The 17,258-nt window shown below is 33.5% G+C and overlaps 4 non-coding genes across 4 annotated transcripts; 1 reads left to right on the top strand and 3 right to left on the bottom strand.

The window, feature by feature from the left end:
• The first annotated feature begins 7,655 nt into the window (after positions 1 to 7,655).
• On the top strand, positions 7,656 to 7,727 carry TRNAQ-CUG (transfer RNA glutamine (anticodon CUG)). Its single transcript has one exon. It is a non-coding gene; the product is annotated as a tRNA-Gln (tRNA).
• Positions 7,728 to 8,288: 561 nt separating this feature from the next.
• TRNAQ-CUG (transfer RNA glutamine (anticodon CUG)) lies at positions 8,289 to 8,360 on the bottom strand. The gene has a single exon. It is a non-coding gene; the product is annotated as a tRNA-Gln (tRNA).
• A 6,465-nt stretch (positions 8,361 to 14,825) lies between these two features.
• Positions 14,826 to 14,897, bottom strand: TRNAQ-UUG (transfer RNA glutamine (anticodon UUG)). Its single transcript has one exon. It is a non-coding gene; the product is annotated as a tRNA-Gln (tRNA).
• A 461-nt stretch (positions 14,898 to 15,358) lies between these two features.
• On the bottom strand, positions 15,359 to 15,430 carry TRNAQ-UUG (transfer RNA glutamine (anticodon UUG)). The gene has a single exon. It is a non-coding gene; the product is annotated as a tRNA-Gln (tRNA).
• Between the last annotated feature and the right edge of the window lie 1,828 nt (positions 15,431 to 17,258).

Here is a 17,258-nt window from a genome sequence, read left to right as displayed (position 1 = left end):
ACCGGCCGTGAAAGCCAAATCTACTAACTTACTTAACAACAGGTACTCTTAGGGCGTTAAATCCAAAGAATTAACTCTAAAACCACCACGTGGCTGGTGGTTATCAATATACAGGTTGACTGCCGAAACTGTGCTCTACAACTCTTAACTGAAGCCTTTTTCCATAAAGTGAACTAAAGAAGCGCAAAAAAATAAAAATTGATTTTCCATGTGAATCGATTCTTCTAGACAGACTGTTTTAGCTTGATTATTAGTAATTTACTTATAGTCGCACTTAATAATAAATAGCCATGGACACCCATATAAAAAACCGTCTTTGTCATGGCAACAATAAAAGAGCATCCATTTATCAGCTGTACCAAGCTTTTCGATGGTACTAGATAAGCAATTCGAGAAGAATCCTACTGTTGAAATGCTTTCATTGATCTATCTGGGACACATCCCTCACCTGTGTTTTCGGTAAAGATATGAAGCGTTTCGGTGCCACTTTTTATCTAAATCAAGGCTTAACTTGCGGCTTTTTGCGACCAGATAATGAGGTCCATATATCACTTGTTCTTGGAGTTTCAGTCGCCGCTTTCATAGAAATGGTCAGTCATGATCGATAATTGATGATCAGGTCACATATTCTATCCAAAAAAGTCAATACACATTAGGGAAGGTATGTGCGTTGAATAGTGATGTCAGTTCAAAAGTCGAAAATTGTGTAGTTTGATTTGATTGCAACGAGTGCAACTTTTCAGTGTAATCGGTTAATCGGTATTCGAGCCTCATCTCTAGTGGTCTGCAGATGGCGACAGATAAGGGTCGTCTGCGAATACGGCAGTTCGGAAACTATTGTCAATTGTTATCTTGCCGGCGGTCATTACGATGTCGATTTGTTAGAGGTGGAAACGATTTACCCACCGAACACTTTAACGAGAACACATTATTTGTCTAAAATTAAGCATTTTTGAAAATTGGAGCATCCGCTCCCTTTTTAACCCCCACAAAATTAACGGATTTCACCTGACTGACCACAAGGAAAAAAATTTGTTAAGGCCGTTCTTCCAAAATTCCCACACTACCTGTCACGATTCAATTGACAACCAATCATTTTTATTGTGAGCTATCGTGACATATTCGATACACCCTGTAATTTAACGTGGGCCAAATTGAAAGGATGTATTTAGGAAGCATGTCACCTTCGCAGGAAGCTTTAAAACGAAATTAAAGGGCCATTTAGGTTTCTCAAAAGCGTCGCATAAAACGCTCTTTGTCGTCGTTCCTCTTTACAGAAGCTAATTCTGTGTTTAGACGTTGAATGTTGCACAATACTACCGGAAATCAGTGGTGTCCCGCGAATGTGTTAGTTCTTAGGTTCAGTAATGTCCCTTTTAGCAATTTATAGTGACGTTTTGTTAGTAAAGACGTCATTAAAAAAATGGGTGAGGGATTTGGCTTTTGATTTAAGGCGGTGTCTCAATTACAATACAGTAGAAAATCTAATATAACAATATTGTTGCCAGTTAAAAATCACTGTATTTATTATACAAATTCAAATTCGACTTCAGAAACTGTAAGAGTTTTTTATACGATGACGTTATCAAATTTGTCGTCCAACGTTTTGTCAGTCGGCAACTATCACCAACTTTATTTTTTCTATTCGCGTGCAGAATACTTTTTCGCACGCATATGAGTGCAGAAAATTAGTCTTTTCCGCACTAGGGCAGAAAAAAGTATTTTTCGCAATCATTTTTTAATTCAAGTTCAATGCAACATACTACTAACTGGTTCTGTCACCTGCATTTATGTTATGTCAATCAAAGTAAACATACCAATTACAAAACGTGAAGTACATCAGTTTGAGTAGTATTTTCTCCCAAAAAAACTATCTGAATTCATCGTATGTGTCTTTTTTTATAAATATTTTTTAACTTTGACATTTATTGCCAGTAAATGACACTGTGTTTGATTAGATTAGACAAATAACAGCATTTAACACTATTGGCAGTTAATGAGTTTCTCTGGAAATAGATTTAAATTACGATTTGAAAAATTTCATTTAGTGGTTTCAGTGACTTTAGTATTAGCATTAAGATAAAGCAAACCCACAAAACACTATTGATCAGTTAATTACAACTTTAAAAATATAACTTACTTACTTATAATGGATAAACCTCTTTACTTACATTTTGAATTGATTCTTATAATAAATCTAAAAAAAAAAATACCGACAAAGAACAGGAAAAAACTGATAATACAAAATTACCCATTTAACGTACCTACCTATAATTCAAACCTCCCTTAAAAGGTGAAAGATAACTATCAAATTGTCGGCTTCTGTTCGCCGCATATCAGTCGAAATAAGCTGCATGGATACCTTTTTAGAATATTTTAGCATGATTGCCTTTGAATGTCAAACCATGTAACGACACTGTTTACCCAGTTTTTCTCACAGTGTTGACCAGAAAACGACACCTGATAGACACAAAAGTACTTTAAGTGCGATCCATTACAAGTAAAATGTGTGTGAAGTCACCGTAATATTTAATGAAACACACGTACAAAAGTTGATAAAAATCTTATTATTTTTTGAAGGATGATGCTTAAGGGAAGAAGCGACAAGGAAACTAGATCTACGATAAGAGTTCAAAGGGAATATTAAAGCTTTAAGTACATGATAATGCGGATCTCGTTACTCAAACGCTAATACTTTATTTTTAAATCCCCTTAAAGTTACTGAGGATATTTTCTAAAGATAAACTTGGCGTGCATTGAAATAATGACGGTGAAAAAAAACTGCAACACTTATTCGCATCGGGGGTTCGTTAAAGTTTAGAACCCATCGTTAGGCGGTTATTGTGCCCCTATTTTTGTAAAAGAACCATAATCCTTTAAAAATCTCATAAAAATCATATGAAACCTTATCAAAACATCTTTTATTCTCTTTTAACAAGTGTTGAACCCGGTAGTTTGAAGGCAGCCCTTAACCAGATTGGAGGGATATCCTGTCAGAATGGGTATTGGTCTAAAAAAAATTGGCCTAGCACCCTTTCCTTTAGACTCATTCATAAATTTCATCGAATTCTGTGGGTGTAATAAGAAGATCTTAATCTGACGTATAAAATTTCTTGTATAGTAGTTTTTTTTATACTGGGTGCCAAGCGGTCAGGACAATTTTTTGCGTCTGTAGGGTTACTTTAATAGAGAAAGTTTTTAAATGAGAGTTGTAAAGATGTTCGGCTATCTAATATTCCCTAATACATACAGGTTTTTTTTTTAAATAAGTGTCCGATATTTTACAGGGCCATTCCTTATTTATTTTATAGGTAAAATGTTTTTATAGACAAGGGTCTGCAAGGCCTTACTTATCGAGCTACAGGGTGTTAAAAATTAATTTTAATTAGCGCCCTTTACAGGTGAGAGCAAAACCAAGATCTAACTTAAGTTTCTCAGGTTACAAAACCCCCAAATACTAAGTTTTCCAAATATCGATATTATTTAAAAAATTGCATAAAAAATTAAACTTAATTTTTAACACCCTGTAGCTCGATAAGACTTTTTGCCTTTAAAATACCAGAACAATCGTCCTGTAAAACACCGGACGCTTTTAAAAAACACTCTGTATATCCCTAATCACTTTGAGTAATTGCCTATTAGGCAATATAACGATAACTTAAAGATGCTTTATGAAATGTTGCTTAGATAAATTTACATTTAATTAAGACTGCTTTAATTTTGCTCCAGGTCAATTGGAATTACGGTGATTTGTGGCTTTATTAACTTTTTTAATCACTTTTTCAGATTCGTTTTTTAAGCAAATAACACGGTTTCTAACAAAAATATACAAAGTGTTACAATCTGTGAGGATTCTCAATAAATGATGGAATAGTTATTTACCTAACAAGTGCGGAAAGTGATACTTTCCCGCACAAGACTGCAGTTGCTCGAAGGACGCAAAGCGCAGTTTGGGCAAGCAGTTAAAGGGCGGAAAAGACGCTTTCCGCATGTGTTAGGTACATTTTTCCTACGAGTATCAATTTTCATTAAATTGAACGAAAATGTATAGTAAAATTACTAAAATAAAAGTCTCTGTTTGCAAAGATGATTAACAGTGTAATCTTAATTGAGAAATCAAATTGTTATTGCGTTGAATAATTGACTAATAATAGGACGAAATCTAATAAAATTTTATTTATTTGTGGTGTTTATATCAAAAAGTACCTATATGTTCTACAATTAAGAAAACAAATTTATTGACTCCATGCCGTGCTATTTAAATTATTATTTTTAAAGTTTTTCTGTTAGAACCAACCTTGCTTAACACGACCATTTCTAATATGAGAAAATTACAATTTTCTTCAGTATTGCAGATGCCAAATTTCACATAAAATGGTACATATCTCAGAAATGTATGCAGATAAGTATAATATGGCATTATACATGAAAAAGAGACAATATGCAGGGCGTGTTATTTAAAATACCATTCTGTTTAGCATCGCTATGTTTTAAAAAACGTGACATTGACACTATTGTTGCCTTTTACTCCAAATTTCCGTCAAAGTCAAATCCAACTGAGAAAGAATATTTTTCAGTTTTTTTTTACCTAAAAACCATTTTTATATATTATGTAATCAGTTAAAAGCAAAAAACGTACTTTCTATAACTAGATAAAACCACAAAATAGGGTCCATAAAAAAAAGAAGATGAAGATGGTATCTCGAAATCGAAACGTTGGAATTGAAAATTAAATAGGCAAGAAGATAGCCCTTACAAAGTTGCTTCTATAATGTTTAAGGCAAATTTGGAGATTTTTTTGCACTTTTTTGAAAACAGTCGTCTTCAGTTTTTCGAAAATAACTGAAGAACAAAGCAAAAGTTTGGTGTGGCTAAAACGGCGTTAAATTACGTATTAAATTCTCTAAAACATTCACCATTTAATCTTTTTAAGTAGCTTACAGGAAGTGAGGTGCCTGTATAGAGGATCAAATCTTAGACATAATTACTAGTATTACATATCTTGACCACTAAAATGAATTTGTCAAAATCCTAAACGAACAATCGTACAGAAATTTCTTTTCCCGATAAAGGAACTGAATATAGTCGATCCACTTAACAGTCCTCTAATCCCATTTATTACCCTTGTTATGTCTTCACCGCGCACTCTTAAAACCTCGGTAATAAATCGGAGCTTGTAAGTGGATAAAACGACTATTTAACAAATTAGCTACTTATCACTTAAAAGAAGCCCGCCGAAGTTGAGAGCTTCCAATTTTCCATTTTCTCCTTTCCGATCTTAAATTCATTATTTTCAGGAGAGAAAAGGCGGCGTTGCCACGTTCTTTTTCGTACCAAACAAAGTCTCCTTTACGATTTCGAACAGAAACACGCAAAAGTCATTGTTATATCGCCCTGACATTTTGGCGATCCGAAAGGACACACTTAGTATCCTTTTGTAGCAATAAAACTACAATACCGTATAACACGATTGAGTCCCAATGGTCATTTAATGACGGCCGTATCAGGAACATTCCGCCATTTCCTTGGTCCCTTTACTGCTTTATATTATACTTCTTCCACCAAATAAAATAAGAATCAAAATAAAATAGGGGGGATAAAGATCGTTCTCCAAAAGTTTAATGTCAGTTTTAACTCCCGGAGAAATATATTCTAGCACGATAAGCTCGACTTCGGGGGGGCTTTATTGTGGGGATTTTTGAGGTGCTGGAGACGTATAGAAAACATCAAAGTAAATTAGAATGATGTTATAAATTTTAAAAAGCTGGTAGAAACATAAAGCGTTAACAAAAAAACAAGTTGATTTGACAATTTTGCTTTTTGAAATATAATATGTCATTTAAAAATAAATTTTAGGGTAATTTCAAGACTGGTTTAGTTGGTCAACACTGTAAATCTGTCATAGATACTTTCTTGTAAATTTTAAATAAAGCCTTTTCCACAAAAATTTTATTAACCCCCAAATGGTAAATAAAGGGGGGCCCAACTTCGAGTTTCTGGTACAGAAATATCCATCCTCAGGAGCTAAAATGTTGAAAGTCTAACAAAGAATGCTTAAAATAACGTACAGAAAAACGGGTCTTTTTACATGGGGAAGACAGCAAAACCCATATTTTTTAATATAATGGAAAAAAGGAACTTTTTAGAGGATAACGAACTGTAAAAAAATCAAAACCAAGTAATTGAATTCAGGACTATTTGTACTCTAGATTTTTTTCAATTACTTAATTTTGAATTTTTTTACAGTTTGTTACCACCTAAAATAGCAATTTATATAACCAGTTGGAAAAAGTACGTTTTGGTACTTTGGCTTTGTGTTATTTTCTTTTTAAATTTGCTTTCACCTTCAATTTGAGAAAATGGACTTCTACTTCACTATACTTAAGATAGAAATATACACTTATGGAAGCGCAAGTATTGTTGTGTTAATTACCGCAAATTAACAAAGTAATTTCAGTTTGATTATATTATATTTTTGTAATGCTTACCAATATTTCCTACAGATGCAAAATGCTGTTTTGGTAAAGACCACAATACCAAATTCCATGAAATGCAGAATAAACATTTTTTTTTTAAATTTGATCCGATTTCTAAAAAAGGCGGAATTAGAGGACCCTTAATATCCGTTGCAAATCCCCATCCACCAAACAACCAGCTTATTTTGCGCCAAATTCAGATTATACCTATAAAATTACACATATGAATGGATTCGATACGTAATCGGATTTTGACGAAGGCCTATTGACAGCAAGAGAAATAAAGAAAAAAATCAGGTAGGAAGGAAACAGAGCCAACAGCACGGATCTGATTTTATTATTTTCATCGACTTTCAACGTTGATCTGGGTTCTGAAGTGAAATAGAACGTCTTGATTTTGCTGTCCAATATGGGTATCTGCCCTTATTATAATATTACTTTTGTGTCGGCTTTGCTTTTAGGTATCGTTGCACCATACGCTCGAATAGTTTCGCCAAATAACTTGAAATATACACGAAAATTAAAGTAAATTTGTTGGATTAAAATGTGGCTAACTTATTTCGTACACTGAATAAAGGCAAAAGAGAAAAGAACCAATTTTCAGTAGCACGCTTCTTAGCCACTGTTTGAAAAATCAGTATTTTAGTATGTTTACTTTTAACGCATGTATTTATAGAATATGAAAATTACGGACAATCCATAAAAATTAATTACAAAGTCGGTCAGATCAATTCATCCAAATTAGATTTTAGTTTTAGGTACCAGAAGTAGATAACATACTACTTCTAGGGTATTTTACATAACAGGAGTGGATATGATGTTTTGCTCTATCTCTACTACGACTAATGGCATTGGGACATAATGAAATGATTGTCATTATTTAGCAAATAGAGCAACATTCTACCTAAAAAAAACTAAACTATTATTATTTTCTATTATCTATAAAATTCTATTTTCTTTAAAAGTTTTTTCATATACAACCTGCCCAGGAGAACCCTGGATATAGGAGATTAACATAAGAAATCAGTTTTTATTTTTTTGCGTCTCTACAGTTCATTTAATGGAAAAACGCTTTAGATGAAAGAGCTACTACTTTATGTGAGACTTCACACTTCATAACTTAATGAAATAATATTTTCCTCTAAATTCATTACGCAATATAGAAGATTTTAAACACGCGGTTCCATGGTGTAATGGTTAGCACTCTGGACTCTGAATCCAGCGATCCGAGTTCAAATCTCGGTGGAACCTGACTTTTTTATTTTTGTTATTCTGGTATACGGTCATGCGTATAAGTGAAAATATTGCAAGTCTAAAATTATTAATATATCAAACATACTTAATGTATAAAAGTTTCTTGATAATGCTAATATTACTTTTTACGAAATAATTTATTTTTTTAAATATTATTACAAATATTATATATACAGAAATAGAAAATTAATTTGGAAGAATTTTATGGTTATTTTCATAGTACGTATTGCTTATTTTCGCAAGTTAAAATGATTGCTTAAGTTCAGAAAAAATTCAGTTTAGAAACATACATTTTAGATAAAGTTATACTGCATAACATTTATTGTCTTGAGAACGAATGTATGTCAGTGAATAATTGTAATCGGTCAAATTAGTGATTGATTGAAGTTGTTTATGAATTAATGCAGATAAACTACCCCAGCCTCCTACAAATAATAAAAAAGAAGGAATATGTATTGATATACTTAAATAACTGCATTATAATGACACTGAATGCAGCATTGAAAAACTATCAATTTATTTTTATATTAATTACCTTTTTGCATTAAAAAAGTCTGCAGGTTCCACCGAGATTTGAACTCGGATCGCTGGATTCAGAGTCCAGAGTGCTAACCATTACACCATGGAACCTCTTGCACATTGATACTCAAATGGCGGACCGCTCTATTTCTGTATTTTTCTATTCCTTGTATAACCCGCAATCACTTTTGTTTTGTGTTGTTTAAGCACAATCTCCAAAAGCCTTTTTTGTTTATAATAATTACAAGACAGTTAGAAGTTTAATAACAATAATTATGCCGCTGTTTCAGTTTTTGGTTAACATCACTAACTTTAATTTTACTTAAGGGCGCTATATTGATTATTGTTATCTTTTTTATTACAGTTTCTTTTCTGATTACGGTGATGTATCATATCCATATGATATATGGTTTAGTATTGCAATTTTAAGGAACTAACAAATATAAGACAATTTCCCTCGGGGGAACCTGTAACCCCTAGAGGGCGCGCCCTCAGGTGGCGAATCGAGGAATGCCTCCCAGATATGAGTGGTAGGAGGGAAATAAAATACCTCCCGCAGACCAACAGGTACAGTAGCGTCTGACCCAGAGTGGGCGGCTGTAAATTCCAAACTCACCAAGACGTCTAGCCAACGTGGTGTTTTACGGCTAAATATCTCCTGAATGAGCATGCCAGATGTAAAAACTGAACTATCCCAGGGGAGTAGAAAAGTACTTTTAAAATCTCGCACTCACAACAAGTCAGTCTGCCCCAAGGATTCTGGGGGGGTGGCAAACATATGGCAATGAGTACCAAACGTACCAACAACAAAACTCTACATATTGCAACCTACAATACCCGATCACTGTCAACAGATTAAAGATTAATGGAACTAGAAGGCGAGTTGGAGCACATAAAATAGGACGTTGTCGGACTGAGTGAAATAAAAAGGCGAGGCGAACAGCTCTCAGACACGTGGATGAAGAGGAGAGCTCCTGGGGAGGAATAGGATTTCTCATACACAAACGTCACAAATCAGAGATAACTCAACACCAGATACAATATTAAGCTCATATAAGTATACGCGGCTACAACAGATCATGACGATGAGGAGATAGACCTGTTCTATAAGGACATTAATACACACTATGATTTATACCGGTTCTTACGCGAATTTTGTTTATAATTTATGTATATTTTACATGATAAATATCTTGAAAGAAGACAGCTAAATAGGTCAAAATTCAGACGCCTATATAGCTTTCAACTTAAGAAGCCTGTGTCATTTGAAAAACTTACTGAAACTAGAATAAAACCTTTCAATGAGAAGAAAATTATACAAAAATACCATAAACCATAGATGTTCGAAAAGGTAACCATTACTTGCTAAATATAGGTACGCTCTTCTAGCCGTTGAATCTACAACCCTGGATACTAGATTACTAGATAACTGCCCCCAAAAATTGGTCTTCAGTGAAAATGGTGAACGTAAGCTTGGTTTTTAATGTAACCCCAAAGAAAGAATTCAACTGGTGTCAAGTCTGGCAATCGTGCCAGGCTGGGCCTATCAAATTTGTCTTTGTTTAGACTGTTTTTCCCTAAATCAGTCATATATAATTAATAACTATAAGAATGACGGAAGCGCCATCTCCCCAGAGTGAGGACAATAGCAACAATGGCAAATTTCCATAATATCCCAAGATCAAAGACTACTTAAAAGATCCCGGAGCTTATCAATAATTCACACCAAATCCGTAGATGTTCAGAATCCGGTGCAGCGGCGTCCCCAACGCTACTTATGCAGAGCAGAAGGGGGGCGTTGTTGCATTATCAAGGCCGTCAGTGGATATTAGAGGGTGCGTTATGATTGAGGGGGCGATTTGCCCCTCCGGATCAACCGGAGGCCTCCAGGGTCAACCGAAGCCGGAACAAGTCGCCCTTCTTGGTGATGTTGTTTGTCGTTAGTCAGAGTTCTTATGTTCATTCTATTTTGTTTGTTCTAGCAAAATACATAAATATTGAATTTATTGGAATATGTTCAAATTAATATGCAAATTAGTTTGTCTTTTGAAAGCTATTTTAAAGTGCGGTAAAAATCTCTGTTCCGTCTTCCTGACTGGAAAATTCACTTTTACACACTCGTATAATTTAGCAAGTTTTGCTTTTCAGTTAAAGTTACTTTGCCGTTGTAGTAAGCTGATCATTAATCAATAATTTGGCGCTCAACTCGGCCATACACGTTACAGTCTTCCGAAAAATGATCATCAAGGCAATTATCTGGTTTTAATATCCAGTCGTTTGGACCCACACTAATATTTCAAGTTGTGATATTTTAAGGGTAGCAAATCTATGGCTATAGTTTAGCCTGGGGCCGCGTGTGTGCCAAATGCGGAATTTATTTTGAATAATGGCGTGTCGAGAGGGTGGAAAATAATTAAATCTACATCGGAAAAATATGTAAAGCAACAAGAAAAATGGAACGGGGAAGGGTAGATTATTTTTTTACGTTAGACGGCTGCAATATTGAATAAAAGAAAAATGATTTAGAATAATTGCACGCACCAGAAGAAATTTTAAATCAGATGAAAATTGGCAATATTACTGCAGTATACAAGGTATTTGTACATATTTGTGTGTAAATATGAGAATCTCGCAAACGATAAGGGATATATAGTTGGTTAAATTATGGAAAAATTGCGCAATTTGGAGTTTAATAATATGTGGTTCTTAATATTCCAAAAAATTGTAAATAACTATTAAAACATCCGTATAAGGTTAAACCGAAAATTGAGCTTATGCATTTGAATGACACTTGTAATATCGGCAGATTACTGAAATTCGACTTTAAAGGACTCACCACTCAAATTTCAAGCGGAAAAGTTCTGGAGTATTATAAGGACGGTTATTCTATTAAACTTTTAAGCAAATAAATTGGCATTTTTAAAATCGATAGAATTTTGAAGTTTTTTCCAGGTGAATTGTCAGTGGAAAAATTATGTAATTTTATCGTAAAGGATATTTTAATAAACTTGAGCTACTTAATTGCCATTATTTGTAAAATCGGTAAATTACTTTTTCCGATTTTCCGCATTTAAACCTGTTTAATCACTCGAATATAATATACTATATTCGAGTGAATAAATAGCTATTCTTTGGTTGCTACATAAAGTAGACTACCCTTTTTAGTTTCAAAGTTTATTACTAAAAAACCAGACCTCCAAACTAGCACAAAAGTTGTTTTTGAAAATTAGGTCAAAACAACTGGTTTACCTGATATTTTTTTGTAGGATCCTTTTTTAGTACCACTATTTTTTTATGACAACCAATATTAAAGGATGGCAAAACACTGTTAACCCGCTCAACCCTAAACCCAAAAAAGGCTTAAAAAATCGCAGTTTTATTACTTTATGAGGCAATTACTTTTTTCGTGAAAGTGCCGTCAAAAAAAGAGTTGGTAGCTTCTAGAAACGGTACTTATATTATTTCAGGCCATAATTTATAAAGTTCAAAAATGTGCAAACCAAATTTATTCCTGTCAGTAAGCACTCTTTTAAGCCAAAACTATTCCCAAACATCATTACGCAGTCCGGCCTCCTTAACCCTAATATCGTTTGTCACGGGAACCCTTCGGCTTTCTTCAGTCTAATTTGCATGCAACATTTTAATGTTGCATTTCAATAACAGACGTCTCAAAGGAAGACACACTTTCATGCTCTGATTTAGAAAGGATTTAAAAGTCTATTTGTATTGTTTGGGTTATTGTTGGGCCTGTAAAGGCACTAGCCTCGAGATTTACAATATTCGCAAAAGGGTTTTACAATGGAAATGGTTGTTATAACCCTTTATTTAGTTTTGCGAACCTTTCGGTAAATGTAGAGCAGTTGCATATTTCTAAGCTTATGGCTGTTTGAAGGGATAACTCAGGTGTAGTTAGAAGACTTTTTGGAATTTTATGTGTATAAAGGGTTGTTCACGTTATTCGACAAGGAAGTTAGTGACTAAACTGTTAAATATAGGCCTATTAGGAGTACCACCAGAAGATTTAATAAAATACGCTACATATGTATAATCTGTATTTTTATTGTGCTTATTGTGGGCTTTTCAAAAATACAAATAAAAAATCTAGTTGGCGAGAACTTTGGGGCAATGTTTCCAGAAGCTTATCTGAATTCATCCACTAGAGTGGGAAAATATTATTTTTTTTTATTGGGCCATCCCTGTTTATTACTGTTTAATTAGCACAATGTATAATTGGTCAGAAACTTAAGGGCTTCCATTCACTGATCTGATTTAAAGGTTTGGTTGCTTTCAATCAAATTGCCAAAAGATACTCAGGTTAGTTGTCCATTTGACAAATTGATTTCAATGTAAGGCTACTTTTTATTTTCTGTACATTATTAATGTTGATTTCATTTTAAGGTTTTTCATTTACCACACCTGCAGCTGACAATTTAAGGTTTTTTTGGAAAAAATCTATGAGAATGTTTTTTATCTTGTTTAATACATGGAAATTATAATAACTGAAAACATTAATTTGTTATATTAATCTCTCTCTACATGTGAGGTGGTAGCTACAAATAAACGTGAAAAACAAGGAAAAGTCTCAAAAATTGTTAAATCTTATCTTAAAAACTTATTAAATACAAATATGGATTTTTAAAACCCACTACAAGCCTAATAATTCTTGAATTGAAAAAATGTATTTATCAAAATTAAAAAACCGACGAGACTAGAAAAAAATATTGACGACGGGGTATCTCAAAAATGATAATTTTTTATATTTTTCCTTGTATCTTAAAAATGAAAAGGGTTATGCAAATTCTGCTGTCGCAAAAATCGCAACTCTGTATGTTTAAAGATTAGAGAGTTATCACTCTGTACTTTCTCCCACACTTATAACACAAACACGTTTTTGCCAACGTCACTTTTTATATTCTTTTCAAACAATACTGTCATATTTTATTATTTCAACCATTTGGATAATTTACGATTGTCTACCTTCTTTTAACAAGTAGTAGCCGTTTTGATTTTTGGTTTTACGAGGTTTTAACCGAAAAGTGGTGTTGCGGGTTCTTTTATTGCTACAAAAAGTAAATTTATAAGTGCGGCCGACAGATACATTTTTCAGTTTTGTTATGGGGGATTGAGACTACCTTCTCCAACGGTAAATTTTTATGCCCGTAGGTCTAATTTGCCGCACTACCTGACTGCAGTAAAATGCATTTTGTTTTATTAGGTGAAAGTCGAACAATACCGCATCACCCTTAATGCTAGGGGGTAGTAAATTTTAAATATGCAAAACTCATTCTGTGCATACAACCACTATTGAATATTGCGTTGGAACTGTTCTAGTTTGACCAAATTTTATGCTTTTATGACTCTCCTTCTTCTCAGAGCATTCATTGAAGTTAAAGGACAGAAAAACTAATAAATACTGCATAGCAATACCAGACTAAAATCGTCCCTTTGAGAATGAAATAGACTAGTGACTAACGTTTAACAGTTTTTAGATTTTTAGGCCCGATGCATACTGTCTTGAAAATAAGGATTTTTTTTTCAAGAAAATAAAGAAACTTTGTAGGGATGTCAAGTGTTTACCATTATAGTTAGTTTTAGTAGGATTGTATGTAGTTATTAAGAAAATTAACAGTATTACTTGATGAACTTCAAAGGAGGTGAAAAAGGTGATAGAAGGTTGGTTTTTTTGTTTTTGGTTGTTGATTGGCAAAAGAGACTTTTAATGAGAACTGGAAAGTCAGTTTTCTAAAAAATTCGAGCAAAAATCAGACTATTGAAGATCAGGGGATCTTAGAAAGCTGTTTCCTTCCGGAACGAAAGTTACTGAGTGTAATACCGAGTACTACCAGCAATTGTACCGTCTAGTCCACGTTATGACATGGAGCAGATTGTGATAGAGGACCTATTTCAGAAGTGGTTAAATCGATAACCGAGGAGGCCTCCTTTGCAGTTAAAAATCCACCTCAACGGAAAAGAAGAAGATTGGTCAACTGACGGTTTATTTTGGACAATTTGGACTCTTTGACGAAGAGTATTAGTTGTAAGTAGTTTGTAATTTTTTGTATTAAAGACATTTGTAGTTTCAATGATATATTTAGAAGCAGGATTTTTAGGTAGAAAGTAAGTTAGATAGGTTTAGTTATTTACCTTAAAAATAACTTGGCATCCCTATTATAGAATTTTTATTCAAGCTTATTTATTTAAATTTTCTTTATTTACTAGATTATTAGAATGAATGGTCAGGGTGAATCTGATGCCAGTTATGATGATATTATCATGCAACTAGGAGGTGAGGGAGACAAATCTAAATATGTAGTAAATCTCATCTTCAGGATGGTAATAATCATGAAAATACATTCGGTTTTTCCGTTGCGGAGCTGCTACTGAATTGTAGTTGCAGGCTCAAGTACAATATCAACCTGTACGTTTGTCTACTTTAGGTCCATTTCCTCGAGATAACTACAGCAAATAGTAAGTAAAAGTTTATGACGTTACGGTTAGATCAGGGTAACAAATGTCACAACTTTAACTAACCTAAACTTTTACTTTTTTGGTAAGACATAAAAAAGCTAAAAAAACAGGTTCCACCGAGATTTGAACTCGGATCGCTGGATTCAAAGTCCAGAGTGCTAACCATTACACCATGGAACCTTCTTATTTACGTAAATGCAGAAATGAGTTTTGCAATTAAGAGCCCGATAAATGTAATAAAGATTATTGTTTTTCAAATATTAATTGCATGTTAATCAGCTACTTTGTTTAGTCGGATTTTTCAGATAGGCAGTTGGAATAGTGTCCAATTCAACACATCGAAACTGTTGGAACCTGATTTAAGTTAAATCTATCTTTTTAGATACTGTTCTATTATTATTTAATTATTTTCATCAAATTTTAATTAGAACTGTGTCTTGTTTACCAAAAAAAACCGATAAACTTTAACATAACAACTTAGGTTCCAGAAAAAAAGGATTTATACAAAAATGATTGGGTACTATTAACGGAAATAATTGATACTCAAGCTTCAATAAAAGTTATTCTACAAATTAGGCACAAAAATGTAAAATATGAAATTTCACCTTCTTGTAATTAAACAAAAAAAATGCTAAAAAGTCAGGTTCCACCGAGATTTGAACTCGGATCGCTGGATTCAAAGTCCAGAGTGCTAACCATTACACCATGGAACCTGTGTATTCGGTAATATAATTAAAATTTATACAGTTGCAATTTAATTGTTTATCAAACAAAATGGCAAAAGGTTACCAAGATATTATAAAAGACAGATAAAGAGAAAAATGTTGTTGTTTGAAGAACAATTGATATAAGGAAGATAATAGACACTTTTGAAAATTTGGTTCAGCAGTATTCAGCACACCTAATCCAACGAAAATACTTCCAATGTTGTGGCACTTCCGATTATACTAGAAGTAAGTACCAACTTGTTTATTTTAAATAGAACACTCTGTATATTATGATATTTTTCACGATAATAAGTATGTATCATGTATCATAACTTATTCTTCATTATATTTATCGGTTCTGAGTTATTATAACATAACTTCTGTATTTCCTGTTTAAAATAAATACGCTTTGTACTTTTATTGCTGCTAAACAGATGAGAGCAAAACATTTTGCATTTTCCTAACCTTAACTTTTCATGGTCTATTGCAGGGTAATGTTGCAAAGCTTGTCAGATGTGATTTTTTTAACTATTATACATCTACCAAAGAGCGCCATTTATATTTTTGCTAACTACGCCATCTGTATAATTACGTTCTTGGTAAAAAAACGTGTTTTATTACTCGGATGAGGTAAAGTTCCTTTCCCGCACTAATTTTGTTTTGCAAAAATATACATTTAAATCAAAAACTAACTGTATATTTAATTTCTCAAGCAGAAAATTACCCACAGGTAAGATAAAATCTCAAGTTTCGAGCAGTTTTGATCCAAGGTTTTCAGGCTTGGATTTTATACATACAACCGGAAAAGTTTTGTTAAATACATCGAAAACGGTAAAACGAAGAAACTCATAGCCATCAAGAAACCCTATGCCAATCATAGTTCAAACAAGCACGCTAAAAATTAAGAAAACTTGCTTTGACAAAAACGACAAATTTTTAATACGGTAACGTGCAAACAGCTGATTAAAAAGATTGATAACCTAGCTTATATGGCTGTGCACCGATGAAATAACCGCCAAAGGAAAGGAATGTACCATACCATAGTCAAGTGCTGGTTTTTGTCGGGTTGCGGTGAGGTTTCGGTTCGGTAAAAGTTGTCACTTTTCGCACATTGGCCTATTTATTGGCCTTCCATTTTGTGAAGTTGTCTTTTCCACTGCCTCTCCCACAGCCCACAGCATTGACTTCTGGTCAGTTTAGACCACTGTCGCACGCGTTTGCATCGCCCGAAACAATGATTTAGGGTTCGGCTCGTCCAGAGATCCAAAAACTGAGAAACTGCAAAATTATCTTACCCGAGCACCGAGTTGAGTCATAAAAACCTGAGTATTTTGTCAGGATGGTGCCTGCGCAGCTTTGTGGGTGCCCTAAGAGACTGAAACCCACGTTTGGGGAGAACTGGACAATAAAGGAATGAATTAAAAATTCACCGTTAGTAGTCACACTATCTTAAACCGTAAAAGTTTACCTTAGGCCATTGGAGTTACCTTAGAATGTTATCTTGTCAAATTAAATTTATTTGTATTTCGATTTTTAAGTAGTTTTGTTTTGTTCCATAATTTTATTAAACAGCTTTATTACTTGTTGAATATTTCTGGACACATTTTGGATACCAGAACCAGTGTTGAAGTTATTTATTATTGTGTTTTGCTGTTCTTAGGTCATCAGTTACCGGTTTTTAGACTACATTTGTTGCCTGGAAGTCAGAAGTGGCCGCTTCTGTCTGTCGAAGATTAGATATTGGACGTCTTAGGTTTTTGTAGCGTAGAAAATTATTTTTTATAATAAAAAAATATAAAAAATATTTGAATATATAAAATAAAATATGTTATTA

The sequence above is a fragment of the Ips typographus genome, linkage group LG1 (genome assembly GCF_016097725.1).
Source record: "Ips typographus isolate SLU linkage group LG1, UJ_Ityp_2.0, whole genome shotgun sequence".
NCBI lineage: Eukaryota > Metazoa > Arthropoda > Insecta > Coleoptera > Curculionidae > Ips > Ips typographus.
This window is presented reverse-complemented; position numbering and strand designations above follow the sequence as displayed.